Below are 12,352 nucleotides of genomic sequence, written 5' to 3'. Positions count from 1 at the left end.
TATTGTTGACAAGCACATCACATTTAGAATTGAAACTGAATCTTGACTTTGACCAAAACCTTGGTGGAATCTTCACCAAATATTTGTAGGCCTCTTCGTTAACCTTCCTCAACTCTTTCATTTCTCTTTTCCATTGTTGAGGATATGTTGACTTGGCTGCCTTCCACATCAATTCCTTAAGTTTCTTCCCTGGGTAGATTTTTCTGAAGTTGTTATAGATGTGTCTTACACAAAACCTTTGTTCAACCCCAGGAAGCAACTCATCCATTGCAGGCAACAATCTCTAACATAAACAAGAGACATTAACGCATAAATAAATTAACATATTAACATAAATGAATAATGATTAATTTAACTTAAATGAATATCTTTTGCTGATCAGATATAAAAGTGTAGAATTTGCATGCTTGCTGTCCACCCAAGTCATTAATTAATAATTTAAGGAACCAAGTCTATGAATCTCTTGTCTCACCTTCAACTACAACCACAACAATTGGAAGCATTTGGTCATTTGGGTCTCTACCCACAACAGCAAGAATCATACCCCCATAATACCCTTTAAGGAAACAACCATTAAGACCAATTATTGGTCTACAAAATAGGAAACTCTCTTTACATCCATTAAGACACATATATAGGCGTTGAAAACTTGGTAAAAGGGGTATGTCCACATAATCAGTTACCTCCGAATTTGTAGCTTGGACTTCTAACTTAACAGTACTCTTTGGATTTGATCTTAATAACTTATGACAGTAATCATACAATCTTAGATATTGCTCTCTGAATGATCCATCAACCATATCAATTGCAACCCTACGTGCCCTGGATGCCTTCATATTACTTACTCCAACATTCCACTTTTGATGAAACTTGTTAGAAATATCTGTAATTTTTATGTTCGGGTTCTCTTTAACTGTTGAGTACAATCTTTTACCGAGCCAACTTGATCTCATAAATTTGACCTTATACTCTCTATTACATGAATGTGTGTCAACTAGTTTCCTAAGTTTCCATGTAACTTTGCACAATAGGCAAACCACTCACAACCTTCCTTGCATTTAACTCTCACTCTTAGTTTGTCATTTTTTGTAAACTTCAAATCCATCCCATTATGAATGGCATATGTTGTCATAGCCTCCTTAAATTCTTCTTTACCAGTGAAAAAGGTTCCTAAAACCCACTTATAATCTTCCATTTTTTACATGACAAATAAAGGATACTTCTCAGTTTCTTGTGAATCGTCACTCTCCAATTCCTCTGTAAAATACTCTTCATCAAATAATTCCTTCTCACTTTGCATTTTACGTTCCTTTCTATTTGAAGCCGGATTCAAAGTATCATCACTTTGACACATTAGCATCTTCATCTTCATCCACAATATGTTCTTTCTCAACACGAATCTTCTTAGGTCTCCCTATTTTCTTACTGGTACTTTCTTTCTTCTTTTTGTTAGTATTAGACCATTTCTTACTTGCACCATTCCTCTTATCAATTTCAACTTGACACTCAGTTTCCTTACCACCTACCCCTCCTTGTCCTTCAAGTCCGTTGCCACCTATTTGGACCTCATCAAACCCATCATTCATGGGTTATTCATCATCAGAGTCTCCAAAAATTACATTAACATCACTATCTTCACCATCAGACTCAATATTGTCTTCTGTTTGGGTTGCATTTTGGGCTGGTTCATGTGTATCATTTCCTACTTGAGCAGCTTCTTGAGCCTCAGTCTGCACATTATCCACATGTTATGGGCCTGTTTGGGTTGGTTCATGGGTCTGTTTAGCTTCATCTTTTTGAGTCTCAATCTCCACATTATCCACAAATATGAGCTGAGATACTGGATGAATAAGATACAAATTCACTTTTCCATTAGCATTGGCAAAATTTACCATTTCCATTTCCCCAATGTCATTTTCCAAAAACATTTTCTCACCATACACCTCATATCAAATACTAATAACTTCAGGATACCCTATTTGTTTAATAATATCAAAAATCTCAAAGTAACTCCACCTGTTAGCATCACATTTCCAATTTGAAACTTCACCTTGGTACACTTCCATTGTGTCATCCAAAAAATACCCTCCATGGTGAACATCAACGAAAAAGACATCCATTCTGATTTTTTTACATTAAAAACACAAAAAAGAAAAAAAAACCATTAATAGAAAACTATAATCAAATGGTAGGGACCACAAATCTGACCCCATAATCTTAGAAAAAGAGGAAGGAATATGTGTGTGTGGACCACAAACCCTAGACCCAAATAAACAACACATGCTAGAATAAAATATCAAACACATGCAAATAATAAATATCATAAGGACCCAACTAAACTCTAAACCTAAACCCTAAAACAAATCAGATCACTAAACATCAGAATCCATAAACACGTTACCTTTCTTCTCCTCTCAATGTGGGATTACGATTTCATGAAGCTTGACTCAGATGGTGTGTTCTTCGATTCCTTCTAGTTATCATTGAAATGGATTTACGATTACACGGAGATGAGAGAAGAAAACGCGAAGAGGAACATAAGAAGAAGAAAATAAGAAGATAAAATAAGAAGAGGAAAACGAGAAGAGGAAAATCAGTGGGAGAGGAGAATACCAAACAAGAGATTTAGAAATATCAAAGAGAAAAAACTGGAAAGAAAACAGATGAGGGAGTTTGTTAGCGTTGCCTTAACGGAAACCCACTTAATGGGTAAAATTGAAATTATTTCAAAAGATAAAATACTGAAATGGGGTAAAAATAATTAAAGGACTAAAACGTTACATGAAATTAAGTTAAGGGACCACAAATGTAATTTAGCATATTCTTTTTATTGAGGCTGTATCCATGAGAAAAGACTAACATGTTTTTTAGTTTTATTTATTTATTAAGGATTAACTCTCTCTTTTTTTTATTAAGGATTCATTTCTCGATCAAAGTAAAAAAAGAAAACCTGAGAAACAATCGAAATATTAACAGGTTGGTCATTTAGTTAAACTACAAAAAACCTATCACTTTTTTTTTCTTTGATAAAGGAAAAGTTTAGCACATTTCGCAGTTTAGTTCATTTTAATTTTTTTAACATTGTCATTGTGTATTTCAAAAAATTTGAGAAATGAAGTTGAAGAACCATAAAACGTAAGAAATGAAAACAATTAAAAGTGAATTAAAAAGTAAAATAAGATTTTTCTTTTGTTAATATTAAAATAAGATTTTTGAAAATATTATTATATAAGTGGGAGGAATAAATGTGAGGCTATGAAAAAGATCCCATTACAAAAAGCCCAAGAAATTTTTGCAGGTTAGTTCATAAGAGGAGTTTTCTATCCTACACTTTCTACCTATATTTGTCATCCTCAATCCATATAAAAATACAGTTTTACACTTTTAATTTTTTATAAAAACATCAAAAATTTTACCTCTCGAAATTCTTCACTCCTTCTTTCGAACATTTAGAAAAATCTAAAGCTTTCGAAATAGAAAATTTATAGAATATTCGAAATTGAAAATTTTGAGAATAATCGAAACTTTTGAAATAGAAAATTTTCAAAATTTTTGAAACTTTCGAAGTAGGAAATTTTTTCAAATTTTGTAGTGCCTAGAATTAGATGTACGAACGGGGAAATTATTTGTATTATCGGCAGAGGTGTTGGGGGCGATAGAGCCGATAGAGTTCCACCCACGACATCATATCGACGAATGAATGAAGCAAATTGTCCACCTAATCAGCATTGTTGTAGACGTCGTTTTAGGTCTCATGACTTTGGCGAGGACGTCAGGAGTCTGAACATGATGTTCAGGAGGATGTTCATAAGTCTGAAGAGATGGATTACGTGGAATTTGAGTAGTACGTCGAAGAGCAAATTCACCAGGCCAGATTCCTCGGAAGACCATTGGTGACATTCGTGGTGACAAAGTATGAACACCATGTGGCTCATAGGATATAGGAGCGAGAGATATATTTTAATTAATTAATTTTTTTTAATTTAGAATAAGTATATATATTATATTTAGTATTTTTTCAATGAAATTTAGTAAATGATTTTGTTGTAAGTTTTTTAATTACTCGGAGGATCGTGGCCCGTTGAAGGTGATCACACATGGCTTAAAGTCGTAGAAGTTTGCTAAAGTACCTGTACCAGATGTTGTTGAAAAACATGTTGCTAAAGTCCAAGAGCCCGTAGGTGGACTGCAAAACATGTTGAAGGTGGACTGCTAACATATCAGCGGAGACTTGATGGTATGTTGCTTGAGGATGTAATGTTCACACCATACGATGATGATTGAGCTAATCATTCTTTTGAAACAACGTCGATGTTCTCTGGCTACCTTCATTGTGGTGGAGTTTCGCCCCCATATCTATCGGAGCAATGTCTTCGATAATTTGGTCGTATTCAATGCATTTTGTGTGACGTTACTCGAGTGTCGAATAATATAGATTGGGAGTGTCAGAATGCTATAAGAGCATGTATAGCGACTTTTCAGAGTTTATCTCTTCTAGTGATGTTTCCTAGAGAGGTCATTGTGGACTATTGTCTCTGGTATGTAAATGTTTCACATCCTTTGATCCACCTTGATGTTCCACCTACCAGTCCACTTACGGTTGCACATGTTGATCCACATGTTCCATCATCTTCTGCACAGGCTGATCCATCTTTGGTACGAGACTGTAGAGCATCTGAACTTTTACGCAACGCCATACAAATGGTAAATCCAGTGGGTGAAGGTCATAAAATATTAAGCGAGTTATTTTGCATGTTCCCAAGAGACGATTAGTAGATTGTGTTATATATGATAAATATATTTTGTATTATCAATATTTTGTATAATGAATTTCTATTTTAATATAATATTTTGTGTTATCTATGCTATAAGTAAATGATTAAAAGTTCAATTTTAACTTGATACTAAAAAAGAAATACAATTGTTTAAAAACTTCATACATATATATTAATCTTCATTCAATGAAATACAAGATCATTTGATAAATGACGGATCTATGTGTTTCCAATACTTAAGACGTCTTACATAATTTATCTGAACAAGATAATATTAAACATTAATTTACTATTAAACAGTACTGTCAATCATGAATTTTACCTGTATCCAATGACTTTTATTGACAAATCTAATTGTTATTAAAGAATTAAGAGAATAATACTTTTTTTATTCAACAGAAGGAATGTCATATTCAAATTACAAGACAATGACACCAATATGATATTATATCGTGTTGCTATCACGTAACTCAACTTTGGTATAGTCATTGATTTATCTTTTTCTCGAGCACCCAAACTAGAAATCTTCAACGAGTTTCACATTGTTTCAACGCGGTCATTGAAAACATTGGAATAAAGATCTTGATGTAGATTTATCTCTTTATCCAAATGTATTTGAACTAAAGGCCAAGATTCTTCAGTCAAACCTAATAATGTTGCAACTACGCGATAACCACAGTTTCCATCAAGCACAACATCTATTATGTCCTTGATATATTGATGAATAAAAGTAGGAAAATGTATCTTATAGATGGTTACTTGTAGATTCTTGAGATGGTTGTCTTGCAGAACGCTGAGATGATAGATTTGCATAACTCTAAGATGGCTGCTTTGTAGATTTTTGAGATGGTTTTTTTGGAGATCCATGAAAGGCATCGACATACTCCCAATTTGAAGGATCACGGGGAGCATCAGATTATTTTCTCTTTTTAGTAGCTCCGTTGGTTTTCACTTTATTAGGTGGTGGACACATTGTTGTTGTATGTGGAAATATAAGTTCATGCACATTTGTCCTGAATATCCTTTAACCAACAATATCTTGTGTCTTCATGTATGCTTTCATTGTCTCCCAATCTTCTAAAAAGTCATATTATGATAAAGATTCTTCTTTCTCCAAATCATATTCCATGCTTAATTTTCTCCAAAAAAACATGAATGTTATCTAAAGGGTTGACATTAACAGATATACGCAAAGTTGTCAACTCACAAGCACATGGTAATCCATAAGTTGTTCTGATTGAGCAATAACATTTTGTTTTGTCAGTACCTACAATCTTTACCCTCTTTAGTTGTTTATCAATTTTTTTAAAAAAATATTTCCTTGATACAAAGTGATGTAATCTTTGATAAAATGGTGAATTATATCCATGCTTAACATCGATAATGGTTTTCTAAAAAGGCGATTTGATGCTCTACACATTTGGTTCTTCAACATCATATTCACAACATCCCAACTTTTACACAAGTCTCAATTACTAGTTTGCAGCATATTTTTCAATTTCCAATGAGCAGACTCAACTCTAAAAATAAATTAAATAACACAAATTAAAATAAATCACATAAATTACTAAATCATATTTATAAAACAAATTATAATTTCAAAGTACCTGTTGGACGTTGTATTTCCTAAATGCATCACTCTATTGATCCAAACCAGAACAAATCTTTCTTTGTAAGGTGTGAACCATGAATCTTTAACATCAACAAAAAAGAATAATATCGGCACACGCTAGCTCAAAGTGTTGCAAATGATGATCATACTCCTCCACACTAGTCGAAAATACAATTTTTCCCCCATAAATCCATTACCTGATCTTGTCTATCCTTTTTCCCATATTATTTACATTTTGCCCTAACATTTTTTCAATATGAATACGACATAGCAAATTAATTGAAGTAGGAAATACAATACCAATAGTATTCATCATGGCAAGATCTCTATTAGTCACAATAACTTTAGAATTTAAATTCTCAAATACAAACAACTGTCTTACCTTTTCGAATGCCCAAATGAAATTATCATTTTGCTCTTGTTCCAAGTAATCAAATGCAACATAAAAAGTCAACTCAGTAGATGTTACACTGACAATTTCAAGCAATAGTAGCCAATATCTATTTGTTTTGTATGTGATATCACATATCAAAACAAAATAAAACATGTTCAACAACTTTATACAATCAGGATGCGTCCAAAATATGTCTCTCAGAACATCTGAATCCTTCCGTCTTCTTGTCCAATGCACATAACTTTCCTTTTGTATTAACTTCAAGAGATGTTGCACTTCTTAATACGAACCTCTCAAATATGATCGATAAATATTCCTTGCCTTATATATTTGAGTGGAAATTGTGAGATTATCTTTATTTCTCTCTTTCAAAATGAATCTTGGTACAAGCTTATACTTTGTCATGTTATTAACAAATTTGCTCTTCTCTTCATTTAAATGCCCCAAATATGAATGGTCGTGTAAAGTATCCGTTTAATCGTGATTGTGTGTTCCACAACGAACACTAATTTTTCATCATTCACCGAAACACAACGATATACATCTGAGTTTGAATGGACATTTTTCCTTGTGAGAATAAATTATTGTTTTTGATTTTGATTTATATCTTCCACCTCTTTCACATCCCAAAATTAATTTGTATTTTCTTCCTCTCTTTCTAGTAGCTATATCAGATCGAATAGTAACAATTATGACTCCATTTTGACTTCCAATAGTTTTTGCCCATTCGCATACAACTTCTCGAAAGAAAAATATCTATAAAATATATTTCAAATAAAAAATTAATATATGTTTATACATTAAAAATCAAAACTTATAAAATCAATTATAGGTTACCTGATAAGTCGTGAATTTATCTATAGAATCTATAGTCGGTATTGTAACAAGAACTTCACCTTCAACTTTACTCATAGTTGATTTGAAAAAAATGCTAAATTTTATTAATACTTATATTATAAATACAATATTTAAAAAATTTTAACTATTTTTAAAAATTTATATTTTCATTTCGAAACTTTCAGCAAAACTTAAATTTTTTCAAAACTTTCTAAATGTAAACTTTATTTTAAAAATTTGATTTCTAAAACTTCGAAAATTTAACTCATTTCGAAACTTTGAAACTTTTGAAAGTTTCCAAAAATCTAAAAAAAAAATTATTTCAAAAGTTCAAAATTCTAAAAATTTACCATTTTGAAACTTTCAAGTTCTTGAAAAGTTTCGAAAATCTTTAAATTTTGTATTTCGAAAGTTTGAAATATTCAAATATCACTTACCTTTTGATTTCGAAAGATTCGAATTTATGGTGATTTCTCTAAATGTTGGAAATAGAGTAAAAAAATGAGAGGTAAAAAAAATTGAGATTTTTATAGATAGTTAAAAAGACAAAATTGTATTTTCATATGAGTAGAAGGGGTGGCAAATATAGATTGAGGGGTACGAGATAGAAAACTCTCATAAGATAATTTAATGGGTCTCATTTAACATAATGTATATATTGATATAGCCCACAATCAACTGAATGTATAAATATAATTTTTTTTCTTTTTTTTTTTCTACATTGTGTTTCTTTTTTCACTTTTAATTGTTTTCATTTCGCTAGCTTTATGATTTCTTCAACGTCATTTTTCTACTCTTCGGAAGATACAATAAATAATGAATTTTTCAAAAACCACTAGTAGAAAAACTGTTTTTAGCTGCCATATTTAGCGTTGGCCACCGACATTAGTTAGCGTCTGTTTAGTGTCGGTCAACTAAATATTTTTTTTTTTGTGTTTTCGTTAATTATTAGCGATGACTTAGCCGACACTAAGTAAAAAATTACAGTTTTTTTTAACTTTAATCACCTTTTTAACGTCGGAGTGGTCGACGCTAAATTTATTATTTGTAAAATTTAATTTAATTTTTTTCAGTAAATTTTTTTTTCTGTTTATTTTTCTCTATCCTTCACTCTTTTTTTTCCCTATCCCTTGCCTGTGTTTTAGTTTTCTCCTACACTCTTAGCCCCAAATTTGCACAACTTTTTATTTTCCCCAAAATCAACCAACCTTCAATCTACATCTTAGTTTTATTTCCCCCAATTTACATTCCATCCTCCATCTCAGGTTCCTCCCTATTTGCAACCACCCTCCATCTTAGGTTCCTTAAAATCGCGCCTTCATTCATCTTGATGTGAAAAACTCCAAAATTACTCATCTTGCGATAAACTCCAAATTCCTAAAATCACTTGAAGCCTTACGTGATAAAAAAAAAAAAACTTGAACTTCAACTCAAATTCGTATTGCTTTGCACTGCCGCTGCATTTTGTTCTAAGCTTCATAGGTATGAATCTCTTTCTTATTTCCTTTTTTTGCATCTCTCAAAGTTCACTCTTGTTGATTCCTTTTTTCTACATCTCTCAAATTTTTAATATTAAAAGCATTTTTAGAATAACATGGTAAACATTTATATTATTTATTTGTATAACTTGTTTGATATTTATGTGTGTGTTTGAATTGCTTTTCATTTTGAAAGATAATTGAAGAGTTAACTGCAACAACTGAATAACTTGAATTTGGCATGGTGAATGAAGCATTTAGCATTGCGTGAACAAGAACATCAGACAGTGCGTTATGTTGATTATCAATGATTGGTGGCAGATAATAGGCAGTTCTAAGAGAATGTTTCAGTTCTTAAGGGCAGATAAAATGGTTGAAAGAAGAATTGTGTATATGTCAATCAACATATGAACCCAGACATGAGTTTGTGCGAGGTTCTCCAACAAGGGCTTGTCATGGACCCCTCACTTCAACAATTATATTCATTATCTCCAATAAGATTACAATGATTTGTAATCCAACCAATATGTGTATCACCCTATAATATTTTCTCACATCTAAGAGTTACAAAGAATGATAACACTAACACCTCACACAATAAATTATTACCCCGCAATATCCTCTCACTATGACATAGTTGGGGATACCCTAACTCTCTACTTAATCACTCAAAATTGAGATTCTACAACTTTCCTCATGATCAATCACAATCAAATTGTGAGGATACTTCACCTCTTCACTAGTCTATCTATTTATAGGATAGAGAATTTGGTATCATCCATAAAGAGATTAAATCTCCACAATTTCAATGAGTTCTAGAAACTCTTAATTCATTATTTTTAGTTGAATGTGCAAACCTCAATGATTAAATTCAAAAACCTTAAAATATTCATCATTTTTTTTCTATGCATTGAAATTCTACCCTTTAAAATTTAAATTGACTTCCAACAATGTTTGACCAAAATCAAAATAAAAGAATTGAACATAGAAGGAGGAAGAAAGGTTTATCTAGTATTTGTTAGATATCTTAGTTTGTTAGTTAAATTAATTTGTTAGTCATACTAGATAGTTAGTTGTTTATCTAATTAACTATATAAGTCTATGTAACTATTGATGTAATTCAACTATCTCAATTATCAATATAATTCAACTTATCATCTTTTATTTCTCTCTTATTAGTGACTTAAAACAAGAATAGTAATAAAAAGTGGGAAAAAAAAATGAAGTCCACAAAAACCGTCGATAGTGTATTATGGGAAAAATATTGGGTTTGAGTAACATCTATTATATATATTTAAAACAGACTCCCGAGACCACCTCATCATATTTTGCCACCTCATCATATTTGGCCACTTCATCATATTTCATCCACATCAGCCAAAAAAGCTGATGTGTACCTCTTGAGAGTACCCCTCATCTTTCAACAATTTCTCTTCTTCCTTCCACAATTTTAATAGTAATAAAAAGTGGGAAAAAAAAATGAAGTCCACAAAAACCGTCGATAGTGTATTATGGGTAAAATATTGGGTTTGAGTAACATCTATTATATATATTTAAAACAGACTCTCGAGACCACCTCATCATATTTTGCCACCTCATCATATTTGGCCACTTCATCATATTTCATCCACATCAGCCAAAAAAGCTGATGTGTACCTCTTGGGAGTACCCCTCATCTTTCAACAATTTCTCTTCTTCCTTCCACAATTTCTTTAATACCTCCGATTTCTTTAATATTTCCAAAATCTATTTATTAATATTATTTTATAATAAATTTATAAATTATAAAATTATTTTATAATTATTTATAATAAATTTATAATTTATAAATTATTTTACAATTTGATAATAATTTATAATTTATATTATTAACAAATTATTTTATAAGTTATTTTATAATAAATTTATAAATTATTTTATAGTATTATTAGTCATTTACCAATTATAATAATTTATATTATTAGTCATTAAATTCAATGGAAAAAAACCACCTAATCACTCATAAATATCGATGTAAATGCTATTTATTTAATCCTCCTTACAATTATATTATTCCACTTATGGTGAGTAATGATTTTATACGTTAAAAATTCAATTACTCATTAATGTTAATTAATTTAAAATTACTTTCAATTTATGTCAATCCATATTTTTAGTAACAATTTATAAAATAAAAATATATATTCTATTTGACATAAAAGACAAAAATTTATTAAAAAATAATCATAAGATACGAATATATAAAATATTATTAAAAAGTTACTTTCAATTGTTAAAATACACAAATTTATTTAAAATTTTAATATATATGAATATATTAAAAATATAATGAACCAACGTTTACTATATATGTGTTCTGAAAAAATATGTTAATACTAAATTTTTATCAATTAAATTATATATTTATAATTGAATACTATTTTTTATTTTAATTTTCCTTATTATAATGATAATTTGAATGTTAAAAAATAAATGAAAAATTAAGTATTGCATAAATTTAAATTATTTTTAATAGAATTTATTTTTGGTACCTATCAACATAATTAGTTAAAACTTTTAAATACCTAAAATTTGTTGGTTGGTACGACCTCGTAATAATCGGAATATATCAGAATGTATCAGTTCTTTAAGAAATTAATTCAATTTCATACACACAACGGAATTTATATTGTGGCATACAAGATTAGCAAGTTCTGTTAGATAGATATGAGATTAACCAAGATGCATACAAGTCAAATTATCAGATTAAACACTATTACTTATCACAGACTATGTTTAACATGCATCTAATATTAATCACATATACAAATATATCAAGATAGAAAATTAAAGGAGTTAAGGGTTAGAGAAGATTGCACCAAGAATTTATACTGGTTCAGTTGTCAACTTGACAACCTACATCCAGTCCTGACAATCCAAACGGATTTCAGATTTTCTTCTCCAATAGAAAGAATCAATTACAGATTGTCCAGTTTCCTCCCCGAAACCTATCTATCTTAATGATCTCTTTCCTATTGATCACCCTCTGATCCTTGTAGATACTCAGCAATCTAACACAGAATCAAAGTACGACTCTTTCTTGTTGAGCACCATCACCCAAGAAAGTAGCCACCAGTTTCTAGCTGGCTTTTCTCGCTTTCGTTTTTGTTTCAAAGAATTATTACAAACAGAATTAAGGAAGAACAAAAAGTAGTCTTCAATCTTGGTCAATGTTGCTTCTCACAATTCTGGATATTCAAAGATTGTTCATGAGAAC

Source organism: Cicer arietinum, chromosome 5 (assembly GCF_000331145.2).
Source record: "Cicer arietinum cultivar CDC Frontier isolate Library 1 chromosome 5, Cicar.CDCFrontier_v2.0, whole genome shotgun sequence".
In the NCBI taxonomy this organism is placed as follows: Eukaryota; Viridiplantae; Streptophyta; class Magnoliopsida; order Fabales; family Fabaceae; genus Cicer; species Cicer arietinum.
Note: the sequence above shows the minus strand (reverse complement) of the source record.